The sequence below is a fragment of the Moschus berezovskii genome, chromosome 20, assembly GCF_049115385.1.
Source record: "Moschus berezovskii isolate FMDL1 chromosome 20, NW_MosBer_1.0, whole genome shotgun sequence".
Lineage (NCBI taxonomy): Eukaryota > Metazoa > Chordata > Mammalia > Artiodactyla > Moschidae > Moschus > Moschus berezovskii.
In genome coordinates, this window is record NC_142479.1 from 39,886,318 (window position 1) to 39,902,260 (window position 15,943).

The following is a 15,943-nucleotide window of genomic DNA, read 5'->3' on the forward strand; positions in this document are numbered from 1 at the left end:
CCGGGCACAAGGCTAAAGGACAAGACTTATGCATTTTGTTTTTTCAGCTTTTTTATAGTGGGAAGGAGAGTAAGTGGGTAAGGGCGGCACCTGTGGTACCCAGGGACTTGGTACTACTTTACCTAAGGATTAGCCTGATGGGTATGACATAAACAGCTCCTGTCCTACCTCTGGACCCAAAATGTATTAGGTGTGTTGAGTCTATACCTATATTTGTTAAATGGCTGGATGTTAAGACATGGTAGGGAATTATCCACAGCCCCTTCCACACCTGGCCTCTGTTTAGGTCCTCTAAACCGGCCTAGCAGCTAAACCTCCCACCCACCCACCCACCCTGTTCCTTCCAGCAGGAGTGGCCCCTCAGGAAGGACACGATGGGTGTAAATGAGCTGCCTGTCCGGTGGATTGTGACAAGACAAGCCTCAAGGGTGAAGAATGAGGCCCAGTGGCCCTGTTATAGAAACCGTGGCGACGGAAAGAGACAAGCAAAACTCGGAGATGCGGAACAGCAGGGTTTATTCAGCACTGGTGCAGGCACAGTGGAGTGGCCTCCAGAGGCTGAGCACCTGGGCTTTGTTCTGGGTGTCTTTTATATGGCTCGGGCTTATGGGTTCTAGTGATTTTCCCACCTAAGCAGTTTGGCTGACACAATAAGCAGGCCGGTTCACAGAAGCAGAAGCGGTGAGCAGTGAGCGTAGCAGTAAATTTAAGCAACTATTTTAGTTTCTTTTTTGTTCCTCTTCATTCCTCCCTCTTGATACTCAGGGTGCATCTGCAGCCTCAGAGAATATCATCATCTGCTCACTGCTGGTATCCTCTTATATGTAGTAATTGAGTGGTTGTCTTTCTTTCAACACCTGTCTCTATGAAACTTTTTACAATGCTGACTAGGAGCGGCATGAGACAAGGAATAAGCACGCATCCAGCGAGCATGACCATGACTACCCCGATAATTGTCTTAATTCCTCCTAGCCAAGAGAACCATCCTCCGAAGAGGCCGTTTATGTCCCATCCCTTCCAGTTCTGAACCAGGACATGGGCAGTCTTTCTGATATTTTTAGCTATGTCTGTTAAGGCCTTTCCATTTAACCATCTCTTTAACTCCTTCCTTCCTAGCCTGGTCCTGTTTCCTGCCCCCATCTGACATCCCAGAATGAGTCTGTCAAGTCCAGCAGGCCATCTGTCTTGGGATGCCGTAGCACGTTAGGCTTTTCACACTGCGGGCTTTAATTACCCACTTCCAGTAGTGTTTTCCTTCCCTAGTGCATGGAGACGGAGAAGGTAATGGCACCCCACTCCAATACTCTTTTGCCTGGAAAATCTCATGGACGGAGGTGCGTGGCAGGCTTCAGTCCATGGGGTCGCTAAGAGTCGGACACAACTGAGCAACTTCACTTTCACTTTTCACTTTCATGCATTGGAGAAGGAAATGGCAACTCACTCCATTGTTCTTGCCTGGAGAATCCCAGGGACGGGAAGCCTGGTGGGCTGCCGTCTATGGGGTCGCACAGAGTTGGACATGACTGAAGCAACTTAGCACCAGCAGCAGTGCATGGAGAGGCTGAACTATAACATGGGGCCGGTTAGTATGTATAGTAAGTGAATCATTGGACCCGTTCCTCCTCATGGTAGAAAGATTCTGTACATTCACAACAGTCATCCTGACTCAGATGAGGAGGGAATTTTACAAATTAACAGAACTATAAGGCAAAAATACGCTCTTTTCATATTTAAGCTGATCACAGTAGGAGGAGACTCCAAAAAATAAGAGCTATGAAAAGGTAGGCAAAGCAGAAGGAAAGTTTTTAAATGATAATCCACTCAAGGGGAGACACAGAGTAGAGTCCTATTTCAAATAAGTAGGAGGAATCCTAGTCCAATTAATAACTAGTACATCTGTTGTTCGCCAGTTCCTGCCATTTCCTCAAGCTTCAGCCATAACTTTGACTGACCAGTTTCCAGTGTGGCTAGAACAGGGCTTTGGAGTCATTGTTTCCTTCTTCACAAGGTCAGGTACAGGGGTTCCTCTGGATTGAAGGCTGCTTCCCACTTCCCTCGGCTATCGGTTGGACCTGCAGGTTTGATTCTGGAGTGATGGATCCAAGCATCTATTCCAGCCACCTTGAGAGCAGTAGAGGTTCTTAAGATTACAGAATAGGGCCCTCTCCACATGGGTTTTAAAGGCTCTTTTCTCCAGTCCTTCACCCATACTTGGTCCCCTGGTTGGTGGAGATGTACTGTTATTCCTAAGGATATGGGTAAAATTCTATATTACCCACTTAGATATTTGAGAGATGGTGTGTCCTAACCCTTGCAGCTGCTTAGGTAGTCCCTTAGTTCTCTGGCATCTCCTCTTAAGCTAACTAGCAGGAGCCATAGTCCATACATGATTTCAAGTGGTGAGAATCCTAGCCCTGCCTGAGTTGAGCATCTCACCCTCAAGAGGGCCACGGCTAACATGTCTACACAAGGTAAGCTCATCTGACATAGTTTAGCTAGGGCTCGTTTGAGGGTTCAGTTCATGCGCTGTACTTTCCCTGAACTCTGGGGATGGTAAACAGTCTGCAATTTCCACTGGGTCTTCAAAGCCCTTGCCACCTGTTGTACTGTCTCGGCTACAAATGCCAGTTCATTGTCCAACACTATAGTCAGAGGCATTCCATATCTCATATCTGGGGACAATGTCTCTCAGGAGTGCCTTGGTTACTTCTCTTCCTTTTTTCAGTTCAGTTAGGAAAGGCCTCCACTCACTCCGAAAAGCTGCAGATAAAAACTGAAAGGTATCTGAATCCTCGAGTTAGAATGATTTCACTGAAGTCCACTTCCAAATCCTCAAATTGGGATAGTCCACAATGTTAGGTCCCTGCTGGCCTACTAGGCCCCTGGTGAGCTTTGTATTGTAAACAGGTTGCACATCGCTGGGAGACAGAAGAGCAGAGTGTGGGGAGGCGAGCGATGAGATAGTACCCGCCTAGCAAGGTCTCTAAGGCAGTCTTGCCCATATGGGTCAGTTCATGTTGCTGATGGACCAGCTTGTAGGGTAGCTGCCCTGGAATATAGACTTAGTGGTTCCAAGGCTAACAGGACTTTTGGTTTGTCTGGCGGCTACTACCCTCAGGCAGCCTGCTTGGTGACTGCATTGGCGTGGCGTTCCCTTTAGCCACTGGGTCCCCCGTCTTCTGGTGACCTTTGCAGTGGACACCTGCTTCTTCCTTCAGTCCCCATGTTACCTCCAGGAGCTTCAAGATTTCAGCTTGGTTCGCGATTCCCTTTCCTTCTGCAGTAAGGAGCCCTCTTTCCTTTTATAAGGCTCTGTGAAAATGTAGAGTAGGGAAAGCATACCGTGAATCTGTATAGATGTTGACTCGCCGGTCTTGGCTGAGTTTCAGCGCCCTGATTAATGCCCGCAACTCCACTCTCTGCTCTGACCATCCTTGAGAAAGCACTTCTACCTCCACCACTTCAGAGTCAGACACCACGGCATACCTGGCCATCCTTTTCCCAGTCTCCATGAAGCTGCTACCATCAGTATACAGGACCAGGTCTGGGTTTGGGAGTGGTTTATCAGTCAAGTCTGGTCTGCTAGAAAATACTTCATCTAATATTTCTAAGCAGCTGTGGTCCGAGGGCCCTGCTTCGTCTGGTAGGAATGTAGCTGGGTTTAGAATTTGTACAACTTCCAGTTTTACTGGTGAACTTTCACATAGTAATCCTTGATACTGAGTCATCTGTGCATGTGTGAGCCAATGATGGCCTCTGTAATCTGACAGGGTTACAACTGAGTGTGGGACCTTAACATTGAGGTGTTGCCCCAGTGTTAACTTGTCAGCTTCCCTCTCCAGTAAGGTATTGGCCAGTAGTGCTTAGAGGCAGGGTGGCCATCTGGCCATTGAATGAGTCAATTTATTTAGACAGGTAGGCCACCGGCCTTTACCAAGGTCCGAATTCTTAGGTTAGGACTCCCAAGGCCATTCTGCTCTTTTCATGAACAAAGATGTTGAACTCCCTGGCTGCATCAGGAAGTCCTAGGGCTGGGGCCTTGGAAAGTTAAGCCTTAACTGTTTGAAAGGCTGACTCCTGGCTTGGTCCTCACTCAAGGGGGCCCTTTTCTTCTCCTTTTAGAGCCTCATATAGGGGTTTGGCCAAGTCTGAAAATCCGGGGATCCATATCCTTCAGAACCTTGCCGCTCCAAGGAACTCACGGACCTTCTGGCGAGTGGTAGGAGTAGGGATGGGGCAAACTATTGCTTGCTTTCAATTCTCAGTATCCACTGGCCCAGCATGATGCTAAAAGCTACGTATTTGACTTGTCTTTTACAGATTTATGCCTTTTGCTTTGATACCCGGTACCCAACTTCCATTAACAGGGAGAGGAGGGCCTTTGTTCCTTCTAGACATTGAGCCTGTGTTGTGCTGGCCAGCAGAAGGTCATTGACATATTGCAGCAGGGCACAGTTTAACTTTTGTCCAGGAAATTTAGCCAAGTCAGCGGCCACGCTGAAGAGAGGAGGGGAGTTCTTGAAGCCCTGAGGAGGCCTTGTCCAAGTGAGCTGTTCCTTGTTTCCTGTATGTGGGTTTTCCCATTCAAAGTCAAATAGTGGTTGGCTGACAGATTCAACCCAGAGGCAGAAGAAGGCATCTTTTAAGTCCAAGCAGGTAAACCATTTGACTGTGGAGGGGATCAGTCCTAGTAGGGTGTACGGATTAGGCACTGGTAGCTGCAGAGTAATTGTTGCCTCTTTTACAGCCCTTAGGTCCTTAACCAGATGGTAGTCGTGTGTCCCTGGCTTTCTTACAGGCAGCAGTGGGGTGTTCCAGAGTGGCTGGCATTTTATCAGGAGTCCGTGTTGGAGTAGTCTGTCTAAATGAGCCTGGGTTCCCAGTTTGGCCTCTCAGGGAGTCAAGTACTGTCGCAGTTTTCCAGGCTGAGCTCCCAATTTGAGATCAATCAGGATGGGGTTGTGATGTTTGCTAGGCCTGGGGGGCTCTCCTCGGCCCAAACTAGTGGGTATTCAGTCTCTAATTCAGGAGGAATGGTCCTCTCTTCTGGAGGGGAGGAATACAGGTGCCATTCTTCTTCTCTCCATACTGCAAGAGTCATAATCAAAGACGAGGGCGGTCCTGTCAATTTTAGCTGGACTGACCCTTTGGCAGAGAAGGAAATTTGGGCCCCCATCTTCGCAAGCAGGTCTCTTCCCATCAAGGGAACAAGGCAATCAGGTAGGTAGAGGAATTCCAATACTACCTCAGTTCAGTTCAGTTCAGTTGCTCAGTCATATCCAACTCTTTGCAATCCCATGAATCACAGCATGACAGGCCTCCCTGTCCATCACCAACTCCCAGAGTTCACTCAAACTCACCTCCATCGAGTAGGTGATGCCATCCAGCCATCTCATTCTCTGTCGTCCCCTTCTTCTCCCGCCCCCAATCCCTCCCAGCATCAGAGTCTTTTCCAGTGAGTCAACTCGTCGCATGAGGTGGCCAAAGTATTGGAGCTTCAGCTTTAGCATCAGTCCTTCCAATGAACACACCCAGGACTGATCTCCTTTAGAATGGACTGGTTGGATCTCCTTGCAGTCCAAGAGACTCTCAAGAGTCTTCTCCAACACCACAGTTCAAAAGCATCAATTCTTCAGTGATCAGATTTCTTCACAGTCCAACTCTCACATCCATACATGACCACTGGAAAAACCATAGCCTTGACTAGACGGACCTTGGTTGCCAAAGTAATGTCTCTGCTTTTTAATATGCTATCTAGGTTGGTCATAACTTTCCTTCCAAGGAGTAAGCGTCTTTTAATTTCATGGCTGCAGTCAGCATCCGCAGTGATTTTGGAGCCCCAAAAAATAAAGTCTGCCACTGTTTCCACTGTTTCCTCATCTATTTGCCATGAAGTGATGGGACCAGATGCCATGATCATAGTTTTCTGAATGTTGAGCTTTAAGCCAACTTTTTCACTCTCCTCTTTCACTTTCATCAAAAGGCTTTTGAGTTCCTCTTCACTTTCTGCCATAAGGGTGGTGTCATCTGCATATCTGAGGTTATTGATATTTCTCCCAGCAATCTTGATTCCAGCCTGTGCTTCCTCCAGTCCAGCGTTCCTCATGATGTACTCTGCATATAAGTTAAATAAGCAGGGTGACAATATACAACCTTGACGTATTCCTTTTCCTATTTGGAACCAATCGGTTGTTCCATGTCTAGTTCTAATTGTTGCTTCCTGACCTGCATACAGGTTTCTCAGGAGACAGGTCAGGTGGTCTGGTACTCCCATTGCTTTCAGAATTTTCCACAGTTTGTTGTGATCCACACAGTTAAAGGCTTTGGCATAGTCAATGAAGCAGAAATAGATGTTTTTCTGGAACTCTCTTTCTATGATCCAGCGGATGTTGGCAATTTGATCTCTGGTTCCTCTGCCTTTTTTAAAACGTATTCACGTAAAACGTATTGCTGAAGCCTGGTTTGGAGAATTTTGAGCATGACTTGACTAGCTTATGAGATGAGTGCAATTGTGCGGTAGTTTGAGCATTCTTTGGCATTGCCTTTCTTTGGGATTGGAATGAAGACTGACCTTTTCCAGTCCTGTGGCCACTGCTGAGTTTTCCAAATTTGCTGGCATATTGAGTGCAGCACTTTCACAGCATCATCTTTCAGGATTTGAAATAGCTCAACTGGAATTCCATCACCTCCACTAGCTTTGTTCGTAGTTATTCTTTCTAAGGCCCACTTGACTTCACATTCCAAGATGTCTGGCTCTAGGTGAGTGATCACACCATCGTGATTATCTTGGTCGTGAAGATCTTTTTTGTACAGTTCTCCTGTGTATTCTTGCTACCTTGTCTTAATATCTTCTGCTTCTGTTAGGTCCATACCATTTCTGTCCTTTATCGAGCCCATCTTTGCATGAAATGTTCCCTTGGAATCTCTAATTTTCTTGAAGAGATCTCTTGTATTTCCTTTTATTTATTTATTTATTTATTTTTTTTTTTTGTATTTCCTATTCTGTTGTTTTCCTCTATTTCTTTGCATTGATCGCTGAGGAAGGCTTTCTTATCTCTTCTTGCTATTCTTTAGAACTCTGCATTCAGATACTTATATCTTTCCTTTTCTTCTTTGCTTTTCATTTCTCTTCTTTTCACAGCTATTTGTAAGGCCTCCTCAGACAGCCATTTTGCTTTTTTGCATTTCTTTTCCTTGGGGATGGTCTTGGTCCCTGTCTCCTGTACAATGTCACGAACCTCCATAGTTCATCAGGCACTCTATCTATCAGATCTAGTCCCTTAAATCTATTTCTCACTTCCACTGTATAATCATAAGGGATTTGATTTAGGTCATATCTGAATGGTCTAGTGGTTTTCCCTACTTTCTTCAATTTAAGTCTGAATTTGGCAATAAGGAGTTCATGATCTGAGCCACAGTCAGCTCCTGGTCTTGTTTTTGCTAACTGCATAGAGCTTGCATTCTTTGGCTGCAAAGAATATCATCAATCTGATTTAGGTGTTGACCATCTGGTGATGTCCATGTGTAGAGTCTTCTCTTGTGTTGTTGAAAGAGGGTGTTTGCTACGACCAGTGCATTCTCTTGGCAAAACTCAGCCCCCTATTTGGCATCGTCGAGGACCACAGAAGGGCCTGTGGGTCTGAGTGCCTGTGACCCCAATGATAGTGGTTTCTTTTCCCAAGAAGGGGGCTACTTGTTGAGTGACCACTGAATGTTCAGCATGGGCATCCACCATAAAGTCCACTGGATGGCCCCCCTACTTGAATTCTGACCATAGGCTCTCGGGGGCCCAGTTGGAGAGAGCCTGGTCCTCTCTAGTCGGATTCTGCTCCAGCTAGCCTGATCAGATTAGCACTGGGTGGCTCAGGTTGATATTGGCTTGGCAGGCCTGCTGCTTTGGTTTTCTTCTCGGAGTGGCTGGGGCACTCATTCTTCCAATGTCCCTTCTTGCAATAGGCACACTGATCGCGGCTGAGGGAGTTCCTCTTTCTCAGGCCTGGGCCTCTTGACTTATGAGGTGGCCCCGCCAGGGTGCAGGCTTCGACAGGGCAGCTGCCAAGAGTGCAGCTTTTTGCTTCATCCTCTTTTCTGCTCCTCGCCATGCTGTTTGGTTGTGATAAACAAACTTTGCTAGCTATTTCTAGCAGTTCTGTGGCGTTTTTTCCTGCAAACTCTTCTAACTTCTGTAATTTCTTCCAGATGTCTGATTGGATCTGTCCCACAAAGGCCACATTTATCATCTGTTGGTTCTCAGGGGCTTCAGGATCAAAAGGGGTGAAGGCCTCACATAACCTCTCATAGAAGTCAGCCGGGCTTTCATCTGGTTTTTTGCAGCACCTCAGTGATCTTGGCCATGTTGGTAGGCTTCTTAGCCCTGGCTTTTACTCCCTGTAGGAGGACCTGTCGATAACTGTCCAGCCAGTTTTCGCCCTCCCGTGGTGTCGGGGTCTCAATGAGGCTCTTCTTCTGGGAAGGCCTCCCATACCCAGTTCTCCACCTCTAATTGACCCCCTGGGGCACTGACCTGGAGCCATTCCTGAGCCTCTGTCACGACTCGTTGGTGCTCCCCGCTGTTGAACAGGGTGAGGAGAAGCTGCCGACAGTCCACCCAGGTGGGGCGGTGAGTCTGGAAAATGGACTGTAGGAAATGTATCAGCACCTGAGGTTTTTCAGAGTATGAGGTGGGTATGATGCTTCTAGTTGAGAAGATCAGTTGTGGAAAATGGTGGGTGGTAAAAGACAGTTCTCCTCTCTTGTAGAGTCCCATCGGGGGCAATACGCTGAAGTCTCTAGGTCTCTCTTAGAGGCATTTGAAGTTGGGGCAGTTGCCCCTTGAGCCGACTGGAGATGCCTGCTCACTGGCCCTGGAGTGGCTGGTTGTTGGGGCTTCAGGAACGTTAGAAGGAGGAGGTGAAATGGAAGATGCTGGACTGTCTGCTAAATGCGGATCAGCCACTCCAGGTAGGGGAGCTGTAGGGACACAAGGTGGGGGCATTGGGGCACATCTTCTGCCTCGCCCTGGAGGATAGGTGGTTCCTTTTTCTGGCGTGAAGCCTTTTTTCCAATTGAGCCACAAGAACCTTACATTGCCCCTGACTTGTCATGCAGAACTGAACCCAGGGAGGCCTTAGCTGGGCGATTTCTAACCATTGGTCAATATATGGAAATTTGTCTGAGAGGCCAGGGTCTTAGGTCACAACTCTATATATTGCTTGGACAGTGGGCACATCTAAAGTCCCTGTGGGAGCCATCCAACACCAAAGGAGGGCCATGCTAGGGTACAAAGAGTGCGCAGCTTTCCAGGGGTTAGTTTCACACCATATTCTCCAGAGAATCGTTGGTTAACATTTTTAATCATACATCTAAAACAGCAGGTTTTGAGGTTGAACTGCCCATTATGTGAGAGTTCCCACCCTGTGGTGGTGCCCTACAATGAACAAAGGGAAACACTCACTTTTGTCCCCCTGGCTGCTCCCCTCGTGGAGATTTAGGCTCCTCTTAACATCGGCAGGTCAGTATAAGCCCCTGACTTGGACCAGCCTCACAGGGAGGGTTTGGATCCCCCAGAGACTGGCGCTGCCCTAACCGGTATGAGGTCACCATGGAACCACAGGTTGGAACTCACTCAGGCTCTGTAGTCAAAGACAGTGGAGCACAGGCTCTCATTCAACACAAGCACACATCCACTGCACACCAGGATTAACAGACCACCCGAGGGAACAAATCCTATTCTGAGTGACCCTCCGGTCACTGGGAGGTGATCAGGCTCCTCTTCCACCATACGGAGGGTTCTGACTCAGGCAGATGTCCCCGGGGCACTCACCCGTCTGACGTCCTATTCTGGAGCCCACTTCTGTTTTCCTTCTAAGTCTGTGCGGGAAGTGGCATGGGCCATGGCCCGCAGCCGGTGTGAGGGTCAGTTTAGTTTAGTCACTCAGTCGTGTCTGACTCTTTGCGACCCCATGGACTGCAGCACACCAGGTTTCCCTGTCCATCACCAACTCCCGGAGCTTGCTCAAACTCATGTCCATCAAGTCTGTGATGCCATCCAGTCATCTTATCCTCTGTCGTCCCCTTCTCCTCCTGCCTTTAATCTTTCCCAGCATCAGGGTCTTTTCCAGTGAGTCAGTTCTTCGAATCAGGTGGCCAAAGTATTGGAGCTTCAGCTTCAGCATCATTCCTTCCAATGAATATTCAGGACTGATTTCCTTTAGGATTGACTGGTTTGATCTTCTTGCTGTCCAAGGGACTCTCAAGAGTCTTCTCCAACACCACAGTTCAAGAGCATCAATTTTTCGCACAGCTTTCTTTATGGTCCAATTCTCACATCCATACATGACTACTGGAAAAACCATAGCTTTGACTAGATGGACCTTTGTTGGCAAAGTAATGTCTCTGCTTTTTAATATGCTGTCTAGGTTGGTCATAGTTTTTCTTCCAAGGAGCAAGTGTCTTTTAATTTCATGGCTGCAGCCACCATCTGCAGTGTAAGGGTCGGTCTCTGGCAAACAGCTGGTTGGCACCTGTCTGTCTGTCACTGGGCCAGTGATTCCTCTGGTTCCCTGACAAGGGTGGCACAAGGGACCAGCTCGGTTGTCGTTTCCTGGCCAATGCACCAGAAAATGTTATAGAAACTGCGGCAACGGAAAAAGACAAGCAACGCTTGGAGATGGAGAGCAACAGGGTATATTCAGCACCTGTGTGGGCTCAGAGGCGTTGCCTCCAGAGTGTGGGCTTCCAGGTCCTAGTGACTTTCCCACCTAAGCAGTTTGGCTGACACAATAGGCCAGTTCACAGGAGCAGAGGTGGTGAGCAGCCATAAGCAGGCCAGTTTTCAGAAGCGGAAGCGGTGAACAGTAAGCATAGCAGTAAACTTGAGCAACTATTTTAGTTTTTTTTTTTCCTCTTCAGCCCAAAGTGAGGGGGTGGGTTGCTCACTGCATTCCTGGAAGGGGGCAAAGGGAGCTGATGGCCATGGTCTCTGAGACAAACAGGAGCTTGCTTCTCCCCTCCCCCACCCAGGCTTCCCAGGGCCTCGGGGTATGACAACCTCCCCGGAGCTGCCCCCCACCCCCTCCCAGCAGAAGTTTGGGACTGGCTGTGTCACCAGAGGTGTCATTTCCCAGCTGTCTGGGGGAGGTGAGTGAACCAGGAGTGTGTGTTGGGTGTGGAGACTCAGCAGATCTAACAGAAGGTGCTCTCAGCTCCCTCCCTGTCCCTGGTACAGCCACTTCCCTGGTCCTCAGACACTGACATGGAATGTCTGGGTGGCTTAGAGTCTGTGGAAAGGAAGAAAAGAGCAGCTCCCCTTGATGGTCTCAGATGACGCTGTGGGAGGACAGCTCGTGCTTTTTGGCCCTGTGACTACTCTACTTTCTAGTCAGAGAAGATACCAAATTTCAGGCTTTTAAGTTCTGAAGCCACAGCCTCTGGGTCTCAGGTGAGGTTGCAAGGAGGTATAAACAGGCAGAACCCCCTACCCCCACCCAGCCTCAGCACCCTACGCTAGCAGGGGAGCAACTAGTGGAGGACCAGACAAGATGTGAGTCACAGGTTTAGGGGTCATTCTCATTCCCGGACAGCCAAGTCCAGGGGATGTGGAAGGGACAGAACTCAAATACACTGGGGGAGCCAAGGCGATAGGGTGTGGCTTGGAAAGCTGGCACATCGCTCTTACTGTTGGATTCTGGGGACAGCAGCAGCAGGATAGAAATGAGAGTGCATATGATCCACGGAGGCAGGGACCCAGGACAGTTTATCAGGAGGAGAGGACTCTCATTGAGCAGCCCTCCCCACTCACCCCATCTGTGCTGTGGTGCTAAGGAACTCCCCAAATTTAGAGCAGTGGTGGAAGCAAGAGAAGAGGCGGGGTGGGGAGACTGAGTTCACCTGGAAATGACTAAGAGAATGTTTTCTGTGAGCAGGTAGAGTCGAAACCCAAAATAGAGATACACTGAACCAAAAGAAAAATCAATATATTCATATTAACTGAGATCTTAGCTTCTATATTCACCAGATCAATCTCCAGGCCCCACTCCCAGGGCTCATTCAAAAGATGTGGGAGGAGGCCCAGGGTCACTTCTAACAAGCACTTCCAATGGTTCTGATGTAGGCGACGTGGAGGAGACCTTTAATAAAGGTTTAATAAAGGTTTTCTTTTATGGCTTTTTCCTCTTCTAACAACTGACTTTGAAGTTGAGGTTGAAGGAGGCTGGGTCATTGTCCCACTGAACTCATGAACTTGCTCCATCCACATGAGTCAAACCTGACCAAACTAGTAATTCATTTTAGACACACTGTGTGTCCCTCAACACAGTGTGTACAGAAAAGGCCTCTAATCCGGAGTAGGAGCAGCATGACTGAGGGAGCACTGCCTGGAATGGGGACAAGGGCTTAGCCCCATCACTCTATCAGCTTCTCAAACCTTGTGACCTCTGACTTTGCCCTCCAATCTGGAAGCCTCGGGGATGCCGGCCAACCCCTGGGTCCCTGGAGGGAAGGGAAACTACCAAGTACCTATTGCCTGTGAGGAACTTCATATAGATTACCACCCACCCTTAGTGTCTTAATTACACAAATAATGTGACTCCATTCTCCTCAAAAAAATATTAGAACACTAGACATAAAGCTGAGGTCCTCTTGAATACCCCCCACTTTGTCTTTTTGTTTTACTTTCTGGAAGTGTTCATGTATTCCTCCTTTGGGGGAAATAAATTTTCTTGTTTCATATTTTTTTCTACTATCCTATATCCTTAAATATAGATGTTGATTATCTTTTTAAAAAATTTCCAAAACGAAAGATCCTCTCGCATCTCTCTGTATCTTTTAAAAATTCAGCATTATATTGTAAACTAAGAAATTGGTAACATTCAAAATTTAAAAGGTACCAAAGAATGTACAGCAAACCTTTGTCCTGAGCCACACAAGACTCCTACTCCACACAGCTGCTGTCTCCAGTCTTATAAATCCTCCAGAATGGTCAGTGCAGAGACAAACACAGACATAGATATTTCTTTTCTCTTGAAAAATACAAATGTTATCAGACTATATGCATTGAGTTTCCCTCTAATTTTCCAATTATAGACATTTTTTTTTCTTGTGCTCCCTAGTATCTCTGTTTCTTCCAGACTCTTGGAAGTCTTTCTTTTTTTAATACATGGGGGAAATATATGAGAGGAATCTCTCTTTTATTTTGGAGGCTTTCTTTAAATGTCTGCTGGTCCTTGGCTCTCTTGTTAATATTTAATAGGGAGCCACCAAGAAGCAGAGTGGAAGGTCTGTGTGTGTGTGTGTGTGCGCGCAAGCGCAGGGGAAGGACACTCATTGACTGAGCTTTGCTGTAGGACAGTGGAAGCCTTTTCACACAGACTCCCAAATGTTGACAAGTGACAGACTTTCTCTGGGGCCATTCAGTTTTTTGAGGGGAAAACATCCCCTATTCTCTGTCTCTGTCCTGTGTGTGTGTGTGTGGTGGGGGTGTAGGGGGGTTGGAGGGTTCCTGTTTCTAGCCTCAAGCCTCACCCCTGCGGTGCCTGGGGTCCCCAAGTCCAAAGCCTCCCCAAAAATAAGCAGGTGGAGGGGCAGTGTTCGTGACTCGGCTGTGAGAGGATAAAGGAGACCTGACTGTCTCAATATGTTGAACACAGGCTCTCAGCCCACTCTGTGTTCAGACAGGCCCTGAACCGGAGTCTGGGGACCTCCAGGATCTTCTGGCATCATGTCCTATTTGGTCTGGGTCTGTCAACACCCTTAGGCCACTGTCCAGCCTCCAAAGCCTTGTTGAAATCTTTTTATTCACTGTCTCTTTACTCCTTGTAGACATATGCTTATCCGACTCCTGTTACCGGTTAAGTTATGGAAGGCACAGAAGACAAATGCTCATGGCCAATCTTCCCTGTTTATAAGTCTCACCACAGTTTCTTTAACTAGTTCCCTCAAGGACCAGCTGTGGATTTTCTTTTCTTTTGGCTACCAGTGGGGCATACGTGATCTTAGCTCCCTGACCAGGGATCCAGCTGGGGTCCTCTGCACTGGGAGTGTGGAGTCTTCACCCTAGACCACCAACGAAGTCCAAGGACTGGATTTTAGGTGGTTACCAATTCTGTCACTGTTACAACAGTGCTTTTAGGAACATTGTTGTAAATACCTCCCATGACCAATCAGCCTACAGGGCAATCTTGTGAAGCAGGCACTGTTTTTTTTTCTTTTCCTTTTTTTTTTAACCTGTGCCCCACGCCATGTGGGTTCTTAGTTCCCCATCCAGGGATTGGACCCATATCCCCTGCATTGGAAGTGCAGAGTCTTAACCACTGGACCACCAGGAAAACCCCAAAGTAGATATTGTCTCGATTTTACATTTGGAGACACCTAGGGTCAGAGACTGGTGGGCTTCCGTCTATGGGGTTGCACAGTCGGATACGACTGAAGCGACTTAGCAGCAGCAGCAGCAGGGTCAGAGAAATGCCTTAATAGGGTCTTTTTTAAAGTTGGTTAGTCAACTTTTTTTTATATATGTAGAATATCTCTTAAAAATTTTTTGTATAAAACATAATAAAGTGATATCTTTTTAATCTGTGTAGTTCTCCCTGCTCTGCGCAGAAACCAGACAGGCAAGTGGATAATGAATGACAGTGAAGCATGGTCTCAGTGAGGAGTGTTTCAAAGGAGAATCCAGCGCGGCAGGGCCGGGAGGCCCCCTGATCCCAAACTCTCATTCTGCAACCTTCCATTCATTAGAAATTCACCAGGGTTAGCAAGCTCCTCTATCAAACACTTGCTGAATTGAGTCAGCTGATCTGACCTAATAGCCAGGAGTCTTGGATTCAGGTCCTATCTCTGTCTGAGTGATGTCCTCAAGCAAGCTGCTTTCTCCTCGGGCCTCATCTTCCTTGTTTATTAAATGAGGGCTCTTTCACTCTACTATGCCAGGCACCATGCTGGCACCTGGAGCTACACTAGTATATAAGAGAAGAGTTCATGAGAACACAGCATTGGGAAGTTCCCTGGTGGTCCAATGGTTAGGAGTCTGCTCATTCAATGCTGAGGGTGCAGATTCAACCCCTGGTCTGGGAACTAAAATCCCACAATCCCTGCAGCACAGCAAAAAAAAAAAAAAAAGAAATGTTTATCAATTACACCACAATAAAACTAAAGGGAAAGAAAGAAGCACCCACCAGGATTTTTAACGGATGTAATGAGCAAGTGATCAAGACACTTGCCAACACAGTTCAGACAGACTTAAACCAGAAAGGAGATTCTGAGGGCTCACATGACTGGAGAGTGGCTGGAAACAGCAGGATCCAGGTGCTTGTATGATGTCATCAGTGATTGGTTTCTCCATGTCCAGCCCTGCTGCCCTCTGCCTTAGCTTCATTTCCAGACAGGGAACAGAAGCAGCTGCAGGCTTACAATCTTTCAAAATACTAGTTTTTTTTTTTTTAAATGAATATGGTTCAGAATTCCGAAAGTTCAAAAGAGCAGATGGAGAAAGTCTTTCTCCCACTCTTTTTCCCAGTCCCACAGCTTCCACCACTCAGCCACCAGTTCTCCCAGTAGTTTGCCTCCTTCCAGAGATGCTCTGTGCATATAGCTTTCCGTTTTTTTTTTTTTCCTTTTTTAACACAAATGGAAGACCACTACATGAACTGTTCTGCAACTTGCTTTTGTCACTTAAGTATCTTGGAGATTGCTCCAGAACCATGTATAAAGTTTACTTTGCTCCTGGCTGCACAGTATTTCATAGTTATGTAATGATACCAATCCCCTGTTGACAGACATTCATTTCCAATCTTTTGCCAATACAAGTAAAGCTGCAAGGAATAATATACACTTTCCCATTCTACCTGTGTGCAAATGTGAAGGGCTAGTTTCTAGATATGAAAATCCTAGGTCAAAGGGTAGGTCTTGGTCTTTGTAGACCTACAAAGGGTAAATCCTAAGTCTT